This window comes from Varroa jacobsoni, unplaced genomic scaffold, assembly GCF_002532875.2.
Source record: "Varroa jacobsoni isolate VJ856 unplaced genomic scaffold, vjacob_1.0 scaffold_1336, whole genome shotgun sequence".
Taxonomy (NCBI): Eukaryota; Metazoa; Arthropoda; class Arachnida; order Mesostigmata; family Varroidae; genus Varroa; species Varroa jacobsoni.
Genome location: NW_019214238.1, coordinates 182,570 through 202,068, shown reverse-complemented (window position 1 = coordinate 202,068; position 19,499 = coordinate 182,570). Strand labels below are relative to the sequence as shown.

General features: G+C 41.4%; 1 long non-coding RNA gene across 1 annotated transcript in view; it reads right to left on the bottom strand.

Moving 5' to 3' along the window:
- Positions 1 to 1,613: 1,613 nt before the first annotated feature.
- LOC111268950 (uncharacterized) overlaps positions 1,614 to 19,499 on the bottom strand; it is a 39,283-nt gene continuing 21,397 nt past the window's right edge. The window contains exons 5-8 of the long non-coding RNA XR_002685478.2: positions 3,009 to 3,109; positions 2,290 to 2,421; positions 1,801 to 2,027; positions 1,614 to 1,654 (exon numbers count right to left, since the gene is read on the bottom strand). This is a non-coding gene — a long non-coding RNA (uncharacterized LOC111268950). The remainder of the gene's footprint in view (positions 1,655 to 1,800; positions 2,028 to 2,289; positions 2,422 to 3,008; positions 3,110 to 19,499) is intronic.

Here is a 19,499-nt window from a genome sequence, read left to right as displayed (position 1 = left end):
GACAAACTGTAAGTAAGGGATCCATGTAAACGCTCCAAAGCCTATAACTAACTTTATATGTAATTTGCGGTAACCTCGTTATCGACACTACCAAAAGCTGTAAAAATACTGACGTTCAACTCGCGAGATATGCCTCTACGGTTAGTGTGCAGTAATTTTCCTTCATTAACAGGGTATCGTTTTATATATAAAAGACGCATCGAGGGCAATTTTATGAAAGAAAAAAAAAAAATAGAAATTGACTAGAAACTTAACGACCAGTCAGTACAGTTACATCTTCGTCGTATTGGCGTTGTCATTCCACGTAAAGGCTGTCGGCTTTTACTTAAGTCTTTTCTAATCAGCTTTCAACGTTTGTAAGTCTCCGGCTGTTGTAGAGAAGATCTTGGATATCGTCTAATACTAATATCTAATATTATACTCTGATAGACTTTGTAATTTACAGGCCTATTTCTACTATCTCATTGAGAGGGAGTATTTTAGTGAAGCAACAGCTTCACCAGAAGACAGTGCCTTTATCTTATACACAAATAGGCAGCGATTAAAGTTCGGAAGATGTCGTTGAAAAACGTGACGAAAGCCACGGCGGCGACGAGAAGTATGTCACTAATAAGCTGAACCTTCGTTTCAGTTCCCAGATGAAGCTTAGTACCTAGCTCAAACCAAGAGTTCCTGGAATTGATTTAGTACGCAGTTATGTTTGGATAACATTTATAAAACGGTGTAACGTGTGTAAACGTTCCAAAATAGTGGAAGTTGCCAAGCACATTAAAACAAATACATTAGTGTTAAAAAGTTTCAGCTCCTGACCAAAATCTGATCAAATTAAAATAAAAACAATCAGTGGCCCTTTTTGTGAGTGCACTAAATTAGAATCAGTTGCGAGTGAACAACATACCATACATATACTATCTCGTACTCAATCGTATATGTCACGTTGCTGTATTAGTTCATAATATTCCGTTGTCAGTCTTCTGCTGTGAACCGTCTTGCTCAAATTATACAGCCAGGTAGTCATCGAATGATACGTATGTGCATAGCTATGACAAAAAAAACACTTGAAAAACCTCTCCAAGAAAAACGTGTAACTTTTTTTGTGGTCATCGTCTACTCAAATGCTGACGCATGAGCTGCATTTGAATCGTCGCTCGAAGTGCTTGATCGCTCAGCTGACGTCCTCGATCAGCTTCGTCGCTTTTGTTTTCGCATAAGCAACGGCTGAATATTGAACGTTACGAAAGACGGCTCCTCATCGCTTTCTGACGAAGACTCTTTGCTCGAAACGCCAAGCCGAGGCGCGCTGTTAACGCTAGCGAATGAAATCGTGCACGTATTTTCGAGCTGCCTCTGTCCATCACTACTTCGGTCTCCATCCTTAGGCTGAAGCCTTCTTCTGGGCAGTCTGGCTTTTAGCAGAGTTCGTACCTGAACTACTTTCCTCATTTCTCTCACAGCTACAGCTTGCCGGGAACAGGAGACACGTCGCGTCGGTTTTGCCGTCTCTGTGTTTCGATCAATTCGTTTTGTAGCTGATTGACAAGTTGTCGATTCATCGTTAGCTCGGGGCAGCGGCGAGTGCCTACCGATTTCTCGTCGCAAGATCCCCCCCCCCCCCCAAAACTCCGGCCGACGAGCACAAGTGCCTGATTTTGATCTAAAAAAAAAAGAAAAAACCCTTATAGACTCATTAAAATGAAGTAACTGTTATGAGTGAGATTAGTTGCATGTTTATAGACCTAACATTCATCGTTAAGAGACTCCCTCTAAACTCCTTTTAGCGCAGAAAACAGATGCATTTACCTAAAGCCGCCGAGTACAGTTTATTCCGGTAAAATTTCTAATATGCTTCATTGCCAGAGTAATCGATGCTTATCTCCAGCTTGTCCTAGTTTACGAAACGAGCATCATAAACCGTTGCTATCGACCAGCTGCGAACGAAACCTCGATGAGCATTTGATGGGCGCGTGTAGCTGTTCACAATACGTAAAGCCATTTTGATGGCCTCTTCTTGTTTCAAGGGTTCATTGCTGTATGGGGATCGGAAGGTATTCGCGCAAATTACGTGGCATTATCGAGAATTAGAACGAAGTGATGACGCCAGAATTCTGAGCGAGCTCTACATAGTACATCTCAGAGAATCGATTCTACATGTATTGTATATTAGAAGAAACACAATATCATTATTTTACATTCATAGGTAGACTGTTTTCACTCCAACGATTCAATAAATAGATGGACATTTCCTAGGATGCGTATAAGAGTCAATGCCTTAAACCCGGGCGTACTTACGGTTGAGAAAGGTCCATTTGAGTATAATTTCGAGTACCAAGAAATGCAAATCCATTCCGACTCTGCGTATCGGCTCAATGTTTTAAGCAGCTGTGTATGTGACCGTGTACGGGTCTTCGGGGACGCTTCGGCCTTAAAGGTGAGAGCGCGATGTTAATGAGAATCATGGATGAGCCTGTGCATTCGAGATGGCGCCTAGGTAAAGGAAGGATTGGTGCATTTTGGGCTGGCAAAAGTTTTTTTGAGTTACTACATAGTTATTTTAAGGAAAGTTCGTTGTTTCTTTGCCTGTCGTCTTGACAAACGCTTCATTATATTAATACCAACGCTTCGGCTGGCTTGAGAACGCTTTCCGTAACCGTATTGTAAACATCAGCAACGAGAATCTAGTTTGAATTTCTTGGCTATCGACAAAACTCTATGTAATTTATTCTGAAAGTTTTTCTTTGTGGTCCTTAGAAAACTTTTACTTTTCTTCTACCGTAGACATTGAAAAATACTACTGTCCTACTCAAAGAACGGCACGCTATTGATGCATAAACTTTAAAAAATATTTAGTGTCGTGACATACTTTCATTCAATCGCGTTCTCAAATCTAGCGATGTCGTCAGTTTTCTAGCGTAGACTTCATTTTGAAGGTATCCCCATGAAAGAAGCCAATTGGTGTCAGGTCTGGGAAACGAGCAGAGTATTTTCTGGGACCTCGTTGTCTAACTTACCTGTTGGGAAGGTTCACATCAGGATGTGCTCGTGGATCACGACGATAGTGTAAAGGTGCTTCGCCCTGCTACAGATGAAGTTTGCCATCTTCATTGAGCTCCTATCGAATACGTGGTAAAAAAGGTTTTCGCAGTTTATTTCAGTAACCGGCATAAGTCATTGTAGTGTTAAAAAATTGTTCAATTAAATCCTTTGCTTGAATTGCTGCACTTCATTAACTCTTGGTAAATTTACACGCCATTCCTAAACAAAATGTGGATTTACGGTTACCCTATAGGCGCAATTACACCGCTTAATTGTGCCATTTTTTCTGAATATAAGTAAACGCTGTACATAATCTCCTCCGGAAACGGTGCATCCTGGTCACATTTCTCTAAATTTCACTCGCAAAATCGTTTCTTATTCGGTTCGGATCACCTTCATTGACAACGTATACTGTTCTGAAAATGTAACTCATCAGCAAAACCTTAAAATGCGATGGACACTTGATTTTCTTATGTCAGGCCCACGGCCTGATTGTCCTACAGATTGCTGGCCTATCTTATTGTTATTTTTGTCTTCTTTTGGCTGACGAAGCTCGTTGACGTATTTGGTCTTTCGGAATATTGTATATGAATTTCTAAAGAGCTGCATCTGTTTCAAATTTATTTATTTATTATCTAAGTAATTGCACGTTGCCTAGGTGGATATGCTTGAAGCTCCTTGCGATATTATTTTTGTGGTTCCGCTACATTTTTATATTTCCGATAAAAAAAAACACATTTTTTTCAAATTAATTTGGGTTCACTCGTTGTTTTCAATTAGTTTTACCCTTAAATTAAAGAACTTTTAGAAAGTTATGATCCGCTAAAAAATATGACGACTGATAAATTCCCTAAAATTTGAAACACGTGTCTACCAGGTGCTAAGCTATTCAGGAACAAACAGACAAGAACAAGCAAAGGTAAGCCCCACTACTATACCTGTGAAGCTCAGTAAATTTCCTCTACGATTCTAATCTTGTATGGACCATATTTTGCTAGAGCTCAAACATTAGATCCACTTTCTGGACCGGGTCGGTCGTATCGCCCCTCCTGCTAAGTCATTCAACTGCTACTTTTCATCTAACCGCTTCTTTTTCCTTTGGTATTCCCCTTTCGCCAAAAGTTAGGTAGTTAGAGCGGACAGTCATTCCAATTTGCTGAGCCACAACGCTCTATTCTAATAACAACCTCCCAATCCGACATCCCGTTCACTTCGATGTTCTCGATGATAGTTTTTCATCTTATGGCCGCCTTGCAACCTCAATCTCCGACTTACGCCTCCTTACCCCGGGGATCAGTTTTACTGCCGCTTGCCGGTTCAAGGTCATCATACTCTTTCTATCCTTTATCTTGCGCGGGCGGGCGATGGCTGGACAGAGATTCAAAGCAGACTAAGCATTTTTTTACCCTTATTCGCTTTTGCCCCGTTCGTCTGCCGGCCGCTCGTCACCTCGCTCTCTTTCACCCCTTTTTTCGTAAAACGAAAAACGTGATGAATGTCAGCGATCAGTGGGTTAGCTAGTTGCTAGTAGAAGTACCAAGCTAGGAACGAACGCCGGCGTCTGAGCCGCCGAAGGCCAGCAAGCAAGCAAGTGAGCATCCAGCCTTCACGAAGCTTCGGAGGGTAGGCGTGTCATTAATCTGAACTCCTTACAGTCGATTTAGCAGGAAGAACAGCGGCGGTAGCAACGGCGCCAACTAAGGACACTAGCAGAACAGAGCTGGCTAGAATAAAGGCAGTGACCCGAACGAGAAAGACTCATAGGGTGAAGTATGAAGAAGAGAGTGGGTCTGGCTAAAAAGGCCAAAAAAAAAGCGAAGGCAAGCCGCGTTTCCGCGATCTGCGTACCCGGGAGGCGATCTGCTATTGCAGGCGATCACCATGATCGCTTCATACGAAGGTTGCTCCAGATCCTCCTTTTTTCCCCTGGAGGCCTGTGGAAGGCCAAGCAGAATGGAACAAAGCGCGAGAGGAAAAGTCAAAAAAAAGCCGGAGGCGACGGAAACACTGAGAACTAATCAGATCGAAGCGAAGCGTCAACAGAAAAGTCTGGTGAAGACTAGGCCATCGACAAAACTTAGACCATAGAAAATGATCGGCATCCTATTGACTACTAGTAGATGACAGACCAAGCTATCAACCGGCGATACGAAGCGACAACCCGGCGCAGGAAGACGACCTCAGGAGCTCTCTTTACCCTCAAGAATGGCTGTCTTCGCTGTCCAGCCATTTATCGATAATAAGACAACTAGCTACAGCACAAACGAGACAATCCTTCAAGTGTGCGCATTGAGGGCTGTTTATCGTAGATGCATACCAGCAAAATATGCTAGGAAAGTATATGGCAATAGTAATGATGGCATACACATTGGCTAAATCCTATAGTGACAGAAATTGGATCTTTCCTTTGACGACCTATAGATATATAGATTAGGGTTCGCTATAACTCTAATGAGATGCATGCAGGAGTTCATATATGCTGTGACTGACTTAATAAGTTCCCGTTATCTGCTCGCGTCAAGGTGTTGTTGAAATCTTGTCCACATACTGTTGACTGATCTGAGCCGATTACTGTTCTGCTATCGAACATATCCACCTAGTCATGTTACCGCACGCACTAGATTTTGATTGAGTTTTGAAATCCTGCAATGGATCAAAGTGTCTTCTTACTTCGCCCAGTTGATGTGACGGGAAGCATCTTTAAGAGAATGCGCTAGGAGTGCTAAGGACGGTAGTCCTGGCACGCGTGTATTCTTCAGCTGGGATGTAGCTGTCATGATGAATCAATGGAGCCAGTACGGGCACTTGCTGAAACTGGCTTTTTTAACCCGCGATGCACGCATTATCCCGAATAAGTCGGTTTTGACAAATAGATCGACGTTGGGAGTCTCTCTCCGCTGGCTTTGTGTTGTCATTGCTTCAATGATAAGTTAAACGAACTTGTCAGAAGGCCAAACAGGGATGGAAAACTGATGACGGAAATAGGGTGACAAAGGCCCGCAGCTACACGTAACGATGCCAAGCCCATTTGCGCGAGACGATTGAAAAAAGATAAACGATTACTCGTCTCCGCGTTTGAAATTTAGTATGCTACGGTATAGTCATGATTGCATTTAATGGACGCGTTCGTAGACATAAAATCGAGCTCCATTGGGGTAGTAGTTGCGCCAATGTAGAATCTTCATTCCCTGTCAAATGTGTTAAAAATGACTCAAATTATCAACGTTCTTGGTTTATACGGCAACGGAAGAGTTCGATCATCGTTATCAACTAAGATCACCGTCCTTTATAATGATTGTACAAATAAATCACAGAAACCTGTATTACATAACGCCAAGTCAGGACCGATAGAACTATGGACCTTTTTTCTACAAAAATTATTAGTAATATCTCTATTAATTAGCGTGGTTACTATTAAAGGTTCTAAATTGAGAAAATGGAGTTATCGATATTATGGTAGCTTTATACGCCTAGTATAAGTGTAGACTGAATTAGGGCTGGAACTAGACTGCGATTCCAATTGGATTCAATGAGTTTGCCTAAAGTATACGACAGGCCACAAGATTATACGATCGATTATGGAAATACAATGCTCTGTTCGGGTCGGTCAAAGCCTTTCGTTCTTTAGGCGGTACGTTGAATTTTCTTCTAATGAAAACTTTCTTGTCTATTAATAGACCCTAGAAATCAATCGTCCATCAATAAATAGTCAGACAATACAAATTCTTACAACAATACAAACTATTACGTAATTTCACTGTATTGTGGTAGTTTGGATCAAATAGTGGTTTAGCTAAGTCGTTATCGATGTCCAGGATAAACCAAGTTAACAAGTTGCAGTTAAACTATAATAATATACTGTAATATAGCTACTTTTGATCGACGGGTAAAAAATTGACGACATTCAAAATACCTGAACAACATGGACATGTCTAGGTTAAGCAAAAAAAACAACGACGGGACATCATTGGAACGCTATGGGGCCAACGTCTCCTTAAAATATACCTAGCTTACTGGTTTTAACCCACTTTAGCGCTGAATTTTTGAACATTTGGTAGATACGCTCAAAGACGCTATGGTGGAGATATAATCGAAGTCTATTTAACCTGTTCTCGTAGATCAGTGGCGATATTAAACGTGACACGCCCTTTGCCCCGTGTGCTTTTAATGAAGCAAATCGCTGAGTGGATTACGACAGTGGGATGAGAAAAAGAGCCTGCAAAAAAGAGGGCTGTACATCGTTAAAAGCTATGATCGTTACACAGTTTTGCTCGTCAATAATCATCCATTCGTTATTCTTTTTAATGAGGCATTACGTTGTTTAAATTGACGGGGCGGTAAGTATACTTGAAAAGCGGAGAAAGTTGTCGGAGCACCCCATAAGTTGCTGCGGAGGTGAAAAATTACTAGTGGGGACACAGCTGGTGAATGGCTAATCCCTATCGTGTCCATATTGGTACGGCTTAGCTTTTTCTCTTCGCAGTAACATTCAAAATGGCGTCTTTCTATTGCTGCTGCTGAGATTCTTTAAGCTAAATATGATTTTTTTGCTATTTTAAATTTGGCGTGACATTTCATGAGCTCGTATAATCAGCCTCTCGAGGCAACCCTTCTTGCTAGCATACGTTGAACGCTCTTGAGTATTTATATAATAATTTTCCGTAATATTTAGAGCCAGTTTTTGGGATCAGTTAAAATAGAGTACTCTGCGTTCCATCGTCATATGCCTTACATCGGTTTGAAAAAAGTTTTATACTGTTGATGAAAATATATTTCTTAATTAAAAGCCAAGTTATAACTTCATACCTTCCTTCCCATACACATGGATCATGATAAACTTTATAGATTTCAATGACAATAATATCTCTCAGATTCATTGTTCCAAGTTTCATCATTATCCTTCTTTTTAACAAATAGTCTTTTTCCTATGAGCTGCTTTTTACATATACGCACTTTTATACAGACACATCCTTACGGGCATATATTAGGCTAAGTTACTCTAAGTGACGCTCTAATAGGATTCGCTGATTCTCGTGGTGTCTCCCGTAACTGCAATGGGTTAGTCAGGGCGCTCTGGCTCCGTCTTTGCGAACGTCACACTTGGTCCGGTCACCCACTCTGCAGACAGCTTTCTTCGTAAGGAATATAAATAGGGTTTATATTATAGGGGTCCCCCACAAAACAGGGTCAAAAAGGATAACAAGTGTGTTGTATATTGTATTATAATGGTTGCACTGCTGGGCCGGCAACCCAGAAAAAAGAATGGGTCTTTCACCGATGGCTGCCATGGCCACGATATAAACAGAAGGATAGAGACCCCCCATCGTATCAGTACTTTTCGTCTTGCTGCCATGTGGAACTGGTAGAAGACAAAGTAATCTTCATTTGTCTTACGCCCTGTCTTAAGCAATAATGAACTGCCAACCAATAGATAGAGTCGTTTACCGTGGATATGGTGATAGCGTTAGTCGTCTGCTTTGCTATCTTGTGCTCGTTGCGTTCGGCCAGGGGGCCAGGAGCCACCGCGCATTGGAAGGGCAACCAACTGACCAGAATCATAAGCAAAAAGCACTGCATCAATTAAACAATTCGTGTTTGTGAGCTTCTCTGATATGAAAACTATTGTTGAGCGTATCGCTGTTAGAATTAAGTAAAGTTATTGAAGTGCTAGATTCGTAGATGTCGTGTAGTAGGGGGCTGTTGCTATCTGCCAGAAAGGGCAGATTGAATATAATATTAGACGTATATATTGGAAATATAACAAATGATGTACACAGTGGCGTAGGTAGACGAGATCGATGAAAAGATATCTGGAAGGTTTTATTATTTTTTATATTATAAACATATTTTTTTTATCTGACGCGATATGTGCCCGATTTAATCTTTTCACCGGAATGCGGAATGGGATTAAGTACTTCGGGGAGATCTACAATTGCGAGTAGTTTCCGAAAGTTGCTGATAAGGCGCTGATCAGAGGAACTATCAAAATAACACGACGCTTCTCGTATCCTTACTAGAAAATATTCATTTCGGTGAAGGTACGATTTATTTTCTATTTTCAGCTTCTTATTGAATTAAAAGTACTTGCCGTTGTATATCTGTGTTTGGTAAATCTTAGAAGAACGCAAATGATCATCGCAGCAGACTCTTTCTTAACTAATAGATAGCATCATTTCCAGCTAAACGTAGTAAATACGGATGACAATTGAAGGATGCAACTACAAACTTCAATCGAGTCTATTTAGACTGGAGTTTTCGCAGTACAGTCACCAACGATCACTTCATCTAGAAAAATGGGTACGTACGACCCCTCTCTTACCTAAAGGGTTAGTTAGCTCTGCCTTGTTACGGAACAGTTTTGGTCCATGACTGAGAAGCAAGTACTTTCGTTTGGCTATCTTGTCATTATCCTTTTGAGATCCCCGGTGTATTAGAGAGGTACTTCCTGCCCGTTTCACAATACGGCTGACAAGTTAGTGGGCCATCAGATTAGCTAATTTTCGAAATTGACGGCTGTTCATAACGAGCCTTGTCTACTGGCCATTCAGCATATCATAACGCTATCGATATAGACTTTAAACATGTTTCCTTCAATGAAAACTCAACCCAATACAAAAGAAGTCTGGAATCTTTGTCTAAAACAGAAACTGCTTATATGTGACGAGAGCCAGATCAGTGTATCATCACCTGTCCACATATGGACCGAGCAGCAAATAGGGTGCTTCAGCTATAGAAATCTATATCATTATATGTTTACATGCGATGCAATCTGACGTATCGATAGAAATATCGGCGAAGTTTATATACTGTACAAAAAGCATCGAAGGGCAGGGTAGGTATGTTCTTTTTGTGTGGTCCGCAATTGCCCCATACAGCGAAAGACTGACCGCTGGCTGTAACCAAGGTTTTCCGTACCCACCCGATTTTCGCTATCCGACAACTAAGGTCGTTTGTTCGTATTACGTCAGCTGCAGGCTTATGTTGTATTAAACTCAATGGCTTGCACACAATGTAAGGTGCACACATGGTTACCGGACATCACTGGCCTTTGCCAGCAGCCCTATCTAAAGTCAACATTATTATCAACCGTCTCTACCAGACTGCCACCTAACGTGCGCTTGCACTCACTTTGAATAGATGGTATTATTTAATCAATTTTTTTTTTTAATTATCTACAACGTCTAAAAAGCGCGCCGCGTGCTGATCGCATATTGCGATACCAGATGCGGCCGTCTAAACTAGGGTTGAAACATACGCTGAGAGCGCATTAATATCATAAAAATCTGAGCGAAAAAAAGAACATTTTATTTCACCAGATCGTAAAGAGTGTCACATTATCTTTTGTAAGTGTGACATGTAACCATGGATCATCGTGCAACGGAATAAAATAACAATGTCACAGGCAAACAATGAATTAATTAAGGATATGTAAACCGTTAATAAATATCATGCAGCTCCTTTGCGGTCTCCTCTCTCCGCTGCACAGCTGTGCATTTACATTCGTCTTGCTTCTATCGAAACGCTCTCATTCCGCAAATTTCCCCATTGTCCCTGATTGTCGTTGTCCTAAAATGTTTGGATAAATCATTAGTTTTTTAGTTGTGCCAGTACTACCAGCAGCAGTTGAGTTGGTTGAAGTAGCCGTGAGGAACATCGTTCGCCCACAGAGCAGACTGGTGGAATACAGTCAGCCTTGTTCGGTGCCTAGGTTTGCAGCGCTTCTAGGTCTTTTTACTTACTTGGAGACTATTGATTTTTGAGGTAGATAGCTTTTGCCTAACTTTTTCCTGTGACCTTTTTGGTTCGATCACTTGAAGCGAATCCCCCGCGGCGTCACTCGAACCGTAAGTCACAGTCGAGTCAAGTACTGTTCTATTCCTCAAGGGGAACTTTCTGTACATAAGTGAAATGAATACGCTTAGAAGTCGTGGTACTGCTCAACGATGTGTAATTAGTTGTTCAGTTTCCTTTGATAAAGTTCTTGTCTGTATTGGTTAAGTAAACCAGCCACATTTGCTTTACATTTATAATCTAACACATGCATTGGTACATTCGTGTTTATTACTACGATTAACGGTTACAGTTAACTGAAACTTAAAAAAATAATTACACTCTAATTATTAAATATGTCGGGATAATATCTGTTCGTATCATACAATTCAATTCGGTAGGAGCTCTAAGTGACCGTGCATTGAAATATGTCGATCTTATATTAATAAGGTTTCTCGCAATTACGCCAGGTTATGACATTGGTGATTGAGGCGCAGGATCAGAAAAGAAGTAGCAGTGTGTCATACCTGATCAGCGTGAATTAAATGTCAAACACTATTTTGAACACGCTTTCACGTGAGCAAAAAGCAATTCAATTATAAAAATCCATATTTTATTTCAAGGTTATCCACAGTTTCCACCTTAGTTATGTAGCTGTATAGTTATGACCTTGAATAGGACATTTTTCCACACGCTAAATAATATATAGTGGTCTATGTTCCCCTCTCTATTTCTCTCACATACGCTCCCCAACTACCCCCAAAAAATTTTCGTCACAGACCCCGATGATGTAACTACTAGGATATTGCCATAGCCTATATACGACATAATTCACTTGTACCTCTGCAAACGGGACCCTATCTTCGACGGTCCTTTAACACTTTGTTCCATGTTGCCCCACCCATCCAAACCCCAGCAGAGAGGCTCTTGCCTTCACCCAAACGCTTCTCCCACTACTATCGGATTGAAAAGCGAACCAATCCAAAAGCTGTCAGAAAAAATGAAAACCTTCATCAGCAGCAGTGCCGGGAGATAGGGGAATGATACAGAAACACCAAGAGAAAGAGCTTGCAAGCTGGTCGGCCGGGCCGCTGCGTGCACTTGTCGACGACACCGCTCGTAGTCTCTTGCAGATCGCATCGTAGGAGCAGCAAAGTTAAAGCGTCGTCGAGCTAGTTCTGCGACGTTGTACGACGTTAGCTCAAGTCTCGCTATCTTTCCGTGGCAGCAGGAACGGTGAGGAACGGCTCTGTGGCCCCCTCCCGTTCATCTAGACAGGCTACCAGCCGGTTAGGCTCTTCAACTTGAAAGCTGGGTCCTCTTGAGTTTCGTACGAGGAATACATGAGGCGCGCTCAAGCCAAGCTCCAGTGAACTGCCGAGCGAACGAGCATGAGAGCAGTGTCGTACAAAAACATCGCCAAAATGAGAAACCTGCTGTTGTAAACTTATTCTAGACGAGTAGAAGGAAGGATGAAAGACGAATCTGTACTTGCAAAGCGTTAGACTGTTTAGAGTCTCACATACTATATCAGATGCGCGGCTTAACGTTGTTAGCATGGAAGAACGGTGTATGGGCGAAACTACATAGGCACCCATGCTTGCAGAATTATATATAAATGAATACATAGCTTATACTGCGTTTTCGAAAACGTGTTGGCTGTTTTTGTGACATGTGATGTCTGTGTCCTTCCATTGAAATTGTACTAACACTATAAAGGGATTTACGCATACCCTGATAGTATACAGCGCATGCAATAAAATTTTCCCCTCAAGTTTGCCAGTCAACTCAAGATGTGTATGGGCTGGCATCGCTATGCTGGAAGATGACGCCTAATCCGTTCATCAATTCCACTCGATTTACCTCAGTGGGTAGCTGTCGACAGAGAACAGGAATCGTTCTATAAGGCGGCAGCAACTTATCATATATGACTTTCAAATCGACCAAACGCTTTGTATGACCTTACTTAGCGTCAGTCTGGGCCTTGCCACGGATCGTGACCAGATTTTCTTATTTGAACGTTATTATTATATATGAATCAGTTTCTATCATCCGTAATCAATCGTAAATTTACAAGCGTATTGATTTCGTTGTGCTCCTGTAAACTTATGCAGGTGGAAAAGAAGCTGGGTAAAATCTTTGGGTTGATTCGAGCTCTTCTTGTAATTACCTTTTTTTTTTTTGCAATGTTTTAAAATTTGTATGGTTTTTCTTAGCAATGTTATGACTATTCACGAGTACATTTTCCTCAGATGTCGCACTATTTCATCAATTTTTTTGAAAAACATTTTTACATACGTTTTCCAGAAGGAAAACCATTTTTAGGCCATTTGCTCCGACGATATATCTCTTGACTATAAGTAGTAGACATTTGTTATGGGCCTGGGTGGTATTTAAGCATTTGCCGTTATGAACCTGTAAAATTTAACGAACCTTTGCAAATATTTCACTTATAAAAAAAAGCCATTCGAACAATTTTAACACATGTCCTATTGCCAAATTTTTTGCCAATTTGCCAAATTTCAGCTTTTAAATAATTCATATTAATTAACATAACGAAAACAGTCAATAATTTCTCGGCAATTATATATATATATATATATATATATATATTAGTGTCGGCAAAACATTCACTGGATCTTTGAAGGATACCTTTATAAAAACGAAATAATATTGAAATATAAACAAAGGAGTTTGATCTCATTTTTACGCTAATCATATCGTGTATGATCTAGCTTATGTCACATTCAAGCCATACGCATATATGTCCTTAACAAGAGCATATAAAGCTTTCTTTAACCGTGAAATTGAACCTTTTTTAGTCAATACGTTATGTTTAAATCAATTCACCAAATATGCTCGCTGTCCAGCTTCTGGTTGTGGATATTTTCACTAGTGAAGGTCGACCTATCGTTACGTAGACAGTAACGTTTGATCTCTTTCGTAGGTGTAAATAATCTCGACCTACTGTGCCCCAAGAGACTAAACGTATTATAGGTATGTTGTGGCTTTGACGTAAAGTGTACAACCGCTGGCCTATTTGCGTCAAGCCGGTAGCGCTGATATTTATTATAAAGTTTGTTATTTGTACTCTGTTTTATCGTGAGCCCGCACCTGTTTCTTTACGAACTTTTATCTCGCTACGTCGCTGAACACTCCATTGATTCAACACGGTAGTTGAGTTTATATGGGTTTTATGTGGATTTGCTTTAGGGGCCTTATAATCTTGTTGGGGCTAAGATTATAAGGCCACTTTATCATTCGAAGCTGGCTTAAACATCGAATGCCCGGTCGACCACGTACCGCTTACGAAGAAATTTAGTACCTACATGGTAATACGTTAGTTCAGTAGAGTTCTCTTCAGCTATTTTCTAAGTTTTCGTGAGTTGTCTTTTATTCCTTCCTCAGCCCTACGGTTACTACTAATACTCTGTTCATGCAGAAATAGACTCGTTTAAAAATGTCGTCGTTACACTTAACCGTCATCTGTTGACTCGTCCGCCTAATTTGGCGCTAATCGAGTTCTTGAAGTGGTCAATCTCTACTCGTATCAAGATGACCTCAGTTAGGATTAATTCACCCAGCGGTACTTCAATTACCTAGGAAGCTTTGAAGAGCAGCAGAGAAGCGAAGAAGCACAAACACGTTAATAATAATTGTTTTTCATTAGCGAGAGATGTTTTAACGATTAGTGCTAAGCTGGACCAATACACCTGACCGTTTCTTCTATGTACAGCTTCACAAGTGTACGCACTTAGAGCCCTTCATGTCGTGCACAAATTCAGTATTTTTATTGACAGTAAACAGTCATCTCTCTAATGTACGTAGTTATCTACTGGTAGTTAGAATGAAATCATCATTCTCTTTGATGGACCTTAAACGGCTTACCGAAAAGTTTACTAGCATGAATCAAATAGGATATTTGCTTAAAGTCGTTTGTATCGTGGCGAAGATGTCGGCGTTCCGATAGACTTTAGCTGAAGAACCGCCATTCGTCGATTGGAGTGATGTAAATATTCTCTTCATGTGTCGGAACTCTATTTTATAATTTGTATTGACTTACTCTGCAAATGTATCTGGCTGTGCTATTTTTGGTTGTTTTTTTTTTTTGTTATTCAGTGTATATACTCACTCTTTCGTGATTTCAGCTGTGAAAAATGAACATTACATGGGCGATTTCGGTCCGAACTAGGTCGTCGCAGGAACCATTTGCCACCGGATCTCCTACAGCGTAGGTGTGCAGTGCACGCGTAGCGGAAAATCTAGTTGGGTGCTCTATCCGAACGACCTCGGCTAGTCTTAATGGCAGTTAGAGATTTTTGCTACAATAAGTCCCAGTTCCGTCCAGCAACCCGGTCTCTCTGTTGTTTTTCTTTTACATTGATAATTCGTTCGCTTCTGTCAACATACGCGCTGATCGCCAGTGCGAGTGAATGCCAATAAAACGCTTTTCGAGAAATAATTTCCCGAAACAAACCCATTTGCATATAAGGTAATCAGCTCGGGATGTGATATCCAAGCAGTCCAAGCGGAGGATCGCAGCTTGTTATAGTCATTGTCTTTAGGACGTACGTCGAGTCTGGTCCCACGCGAGTCGCCCACGCGAGGCGAAACAAACCCGGAACCAGATGATGATGATGATGACGCGTTCAACTCAATACTATTGCTAGTCTGAAGAGAAGCAAGTTGAGAAATATCAGCTTCAGACGACCCAGACGTACGTGGCTGATCCGAACGCAACGCGTTTGTAACCTGCTGCCTATGTCCACTGGGCAGCGGATGCTAAAGTAAGAAGTCTTCTTGCGAACACGGATAGAATTTGAAAGTGTACCAGGGGCGTATAGGACCGGATCGTCACCATTACACATACATATGTACGTGTATCAGTTATTAGAGCAATTCGATATACATGGCTAATTCGATAGAAAATTAGATTTTCAATCGCGAACCATTGCAGTGTACTAGAGAAATTTGCTGAATATGAGGATCTATAAAGGGTTCAGCGCTCGAGCGTCCCCTAGAATAACAACTGCTCAACAAATAGTGAACGCGTTTAGTAACACACGCTGGTAGCGAAGTTTTCCGTTTCTGCTATTATTATTATTATTATTATTATTGAAATTAGGTCTGATTAGGTTTCAAACCTACGTGAGCATGACGGACCACGGAAGGTCACGCGTGGACGCTCCACTTTCTTTGGGAACACGTCGTCTTGGAATACCTCATGGGCAATCTAGGCGTTGCATTATTCATTATTCTAACAAGTAGAGTGATCGTTCTATGGAAGCCGTCGATGCATGGCCGTAGCACTGGCTTGCGAGGTTTCGACATTCCTATCAGAAATTGGTCAGACGCAAAACAACACGTTTACGGCGTCACCCGGGCATGACGATCTGGATTCTGCAGAGCTGAGACTAACAACTAAGAGCCGTCCCGTAAACTCTTACAGCGTAAGACACCCCTTTTCCGTTACGAACAGGCTAAAGATCGTCGGAAGGCAGGTTGTGATCGAGGGACGCAAAAAACGTTTTTCGAAGAGCTGAATTGAGGAATGATGGATTTTGGCTTTATATTAAGGCTAATCCGAGTATTCGACTCATCTAACAATATCTCCATACACAAAGTTCAAATCTATAGAAAATGCCTGCTGCTATTTATACGTATTAAATGTTAAATCACTCAGCGAACAAGAATTTACTGCCCCGCTGATGCCGTGGATTTAGTTATTGTAAATCGTCTACATGTATGTGCATATGTCCGGAACATCCCAAAACCGGTATAAAGCCGTGTTTTGCGTGCGAATGTGGCTTGACGAGTAATCGTTAAAAACAAAGTTTACTTAAGCAGTTATCTAAACAGTAGCCGGTAATGCATTCTTGGAGCTCTAGAACAGGGTCTAGAACATGACGATAGAATGTATAAATCAGACCTAGTGAATAATCGAAGTGAATTAACAGGATCACTTGAGCAATGTGATCCGATTGCTGAAACAGACTGATGGAATAGTACAACAATTCAATAAACTGGATTTGAAACAATGATAAGGCTGAATTTTACGTGACGGCAATAATACGTATAACTGGGGATACTGCAGCTTGCGCCCAGAACTTTAATCTCGACCAAGAAGGTGAACGCGGCTGAAGTGAGATTAAAAAAAATTGCTTTAGTATATATACTCAATAAGGACCATGTGCAAGAAGTGGGTAAATAATATGATGGGTCTAGATGTTCATTGGTAAAGCAAGCAGATACTCTACATTTGCCACTGTATAGCGGGCAATTAGCGCAATTCGATTCCATACAGGTCTGCTAGAGTCAACCGTACAGCCTTGATAATAATAATAATAATAATAATGATACTTGGATTTACTTTAGTTTATGGAGGTGCTTGACTCTCGGCAGCGAATTGTTCCAGTTTCTTGCATCGTCAGACAGCCCATATTCACAACGATCTAATTATTGTAGCAGAACAAATCTTGCTCTCCGTCCCCCTGTCTACCATCACCCCTCAGTACCCCCGACCGACTATCGCTGCAACTGTTTTTGCCCAAAGCAGCCACTCACCTGTATAAATACGTTTGTAAAACCGTGTGCTTTTGGCCAGGCCTAAAGAAGCCAGCCAAGGCCGGAACCGACAAGGGGTTCCCGAGTGTCTGAAGGCGCTCGATGTCCCCTTGCCTTTGCCCAACGAAATTCGGCGTTGGAATAGGAAGGCAATTTCCGACATTTTTATGACGCCATTCACAATTCTGCTTAAATAACCGGGGCAGCCTGCCGACAGTGATGGCGGCCCGTTAGACTGGCGACACCGCTTTGTATGGACAGACAGACAAACAGACATAATTGTACCGGGGTTCCCGAAAGGGTTGAGAGCGGGGCGACGAAGGACGGAAGTATAACACTAGCGCTAACGTCTTTAATGGCCTGAACTCGGCAGTGGAGCACTGTCTATTATAGTGAATCGCACTTTACGCGTATAACGATGACTATTCACACGGGAAGGTAGCCGGTGACTCAAAAGAGGCTAGAGCTGGGTCATCAGGAAGGGGTCTGTTCGTGCAACGGTCTACCGGTGCCCCTATATCCTGCTGTAAGTAGCCTTTAACACTATCATTCTAATATATTTCTATAAATATGGTATGGGTTGCGGGTGAAGATACAAGGGCCTTTGAAACGCTGTTTGAATGAGCGATAGTCGCTCTATAAAATGATTGAGTGAACTCGTTAGCGGAGAATGAAGATTGTCTAAGATGTTAGTGAGATTAAGGCGTTTTGAGATTCTTCATCGCGATCACCGTGTAGATATTTATGAAAAACTATAATGTAAATAAAACGTAAATAGTGTACTATGTTCTATATAGCGTTTCCTTAAAATACATCGAAAAATCTTTAACCAGAAAAAGGATTCCATGCCTTAATCTGCATAACGTCAAGTACATATTATGCCACGTATATGTACATATATATTAGAGAACGAATATCTGGGAGTAGCTCAAGGTCGAATTGTATATCGCGCTCCATGGTGCCAAGTTCAGCACCAGTACGTGGACGCAGAATCTCACACTGCACCAGCGAATAGCCAACTGTTTACAACGGGCTCTGAGGCCGTTACACCGTGTTGCTTCTTGCAGCTGCACAGCTAAACCGATGTAGTCGGAAGGCCGATGATTGCCCCACGGTCCATCTGCTCTCTGGGGTAGATAATTCCCGATAAGCTAGGATAAGACCCATACACAAGCATACACACAAAGGTTACCGCACGTCCACACTGCTCTGTAAGTGACTAGCCACGCAGATGACAATTTGTCAACGCTGAGTTCAATCAAAGCTGTTGTTGACCCAGTACCAAGTTTGTCACCTAATGCCAAGACCGACTTGAGGCAACAGCTTGAAGACCGCCAGGCTTCATTCAGTAAGACATTGTTTTAACGGGGCGTATTTCATAAAGATGATTCAGCCAGCGGCGATCGCATATAATGACCATATATAAGCTGACTCTCTGATTATGACTACGTGTCTTTTTTGTTCTGAAAGGGTATGCCTTGCTTTCGGCCTCGCACAGCGACATGATTCAATAATTTTTCCCTCACGCAGATCATGACCGATTATGCTTTGAGCTATCTGTAGACAGTACGTAACGTTTATGATCGACGTATTATTGTTTGTACCTTAAATGATTAGAGAAGCATGCAAAGCTGAAGCGCTTCCTCACTTCCTATGTTATCACCGTTTTCATGGTGAAATAGCTTTTTCTACAATAGCTTTCGTACGATATGCCCTACGCCTAAACAAGTTCAATAGCTAGAAGTTCGATATCAGACGAAAGACAAGAATATAAGTTTACACAAGGTAAAGTTCAGCGTAGAACAGCAAATCTGATCTTAGCGCATACCGAAGTAACGAAGACATCGCCGTTTATTTACAGCGCGAACATCTTACGTAGCAAAAACGAAATGGTGGAATAATTTCGCTTTGATTTACAGCTCAGATATGTTAAACCTGCACGAAGTTGCGTGCCTCCTCTAAAACAGGGCACGGTCAATTGGATACAATGTTTTACGCTCCGATCTGTCATGATCGTGTCTGAAGTAAGCCGAAGCCATGGAGTCCAGTCGAGTGACAATGTCGTTACATTAATTTGCATTTCCAAGACGGCAACTAATGAATTACGGTTCTCTATTGCTGTGATGAAATAT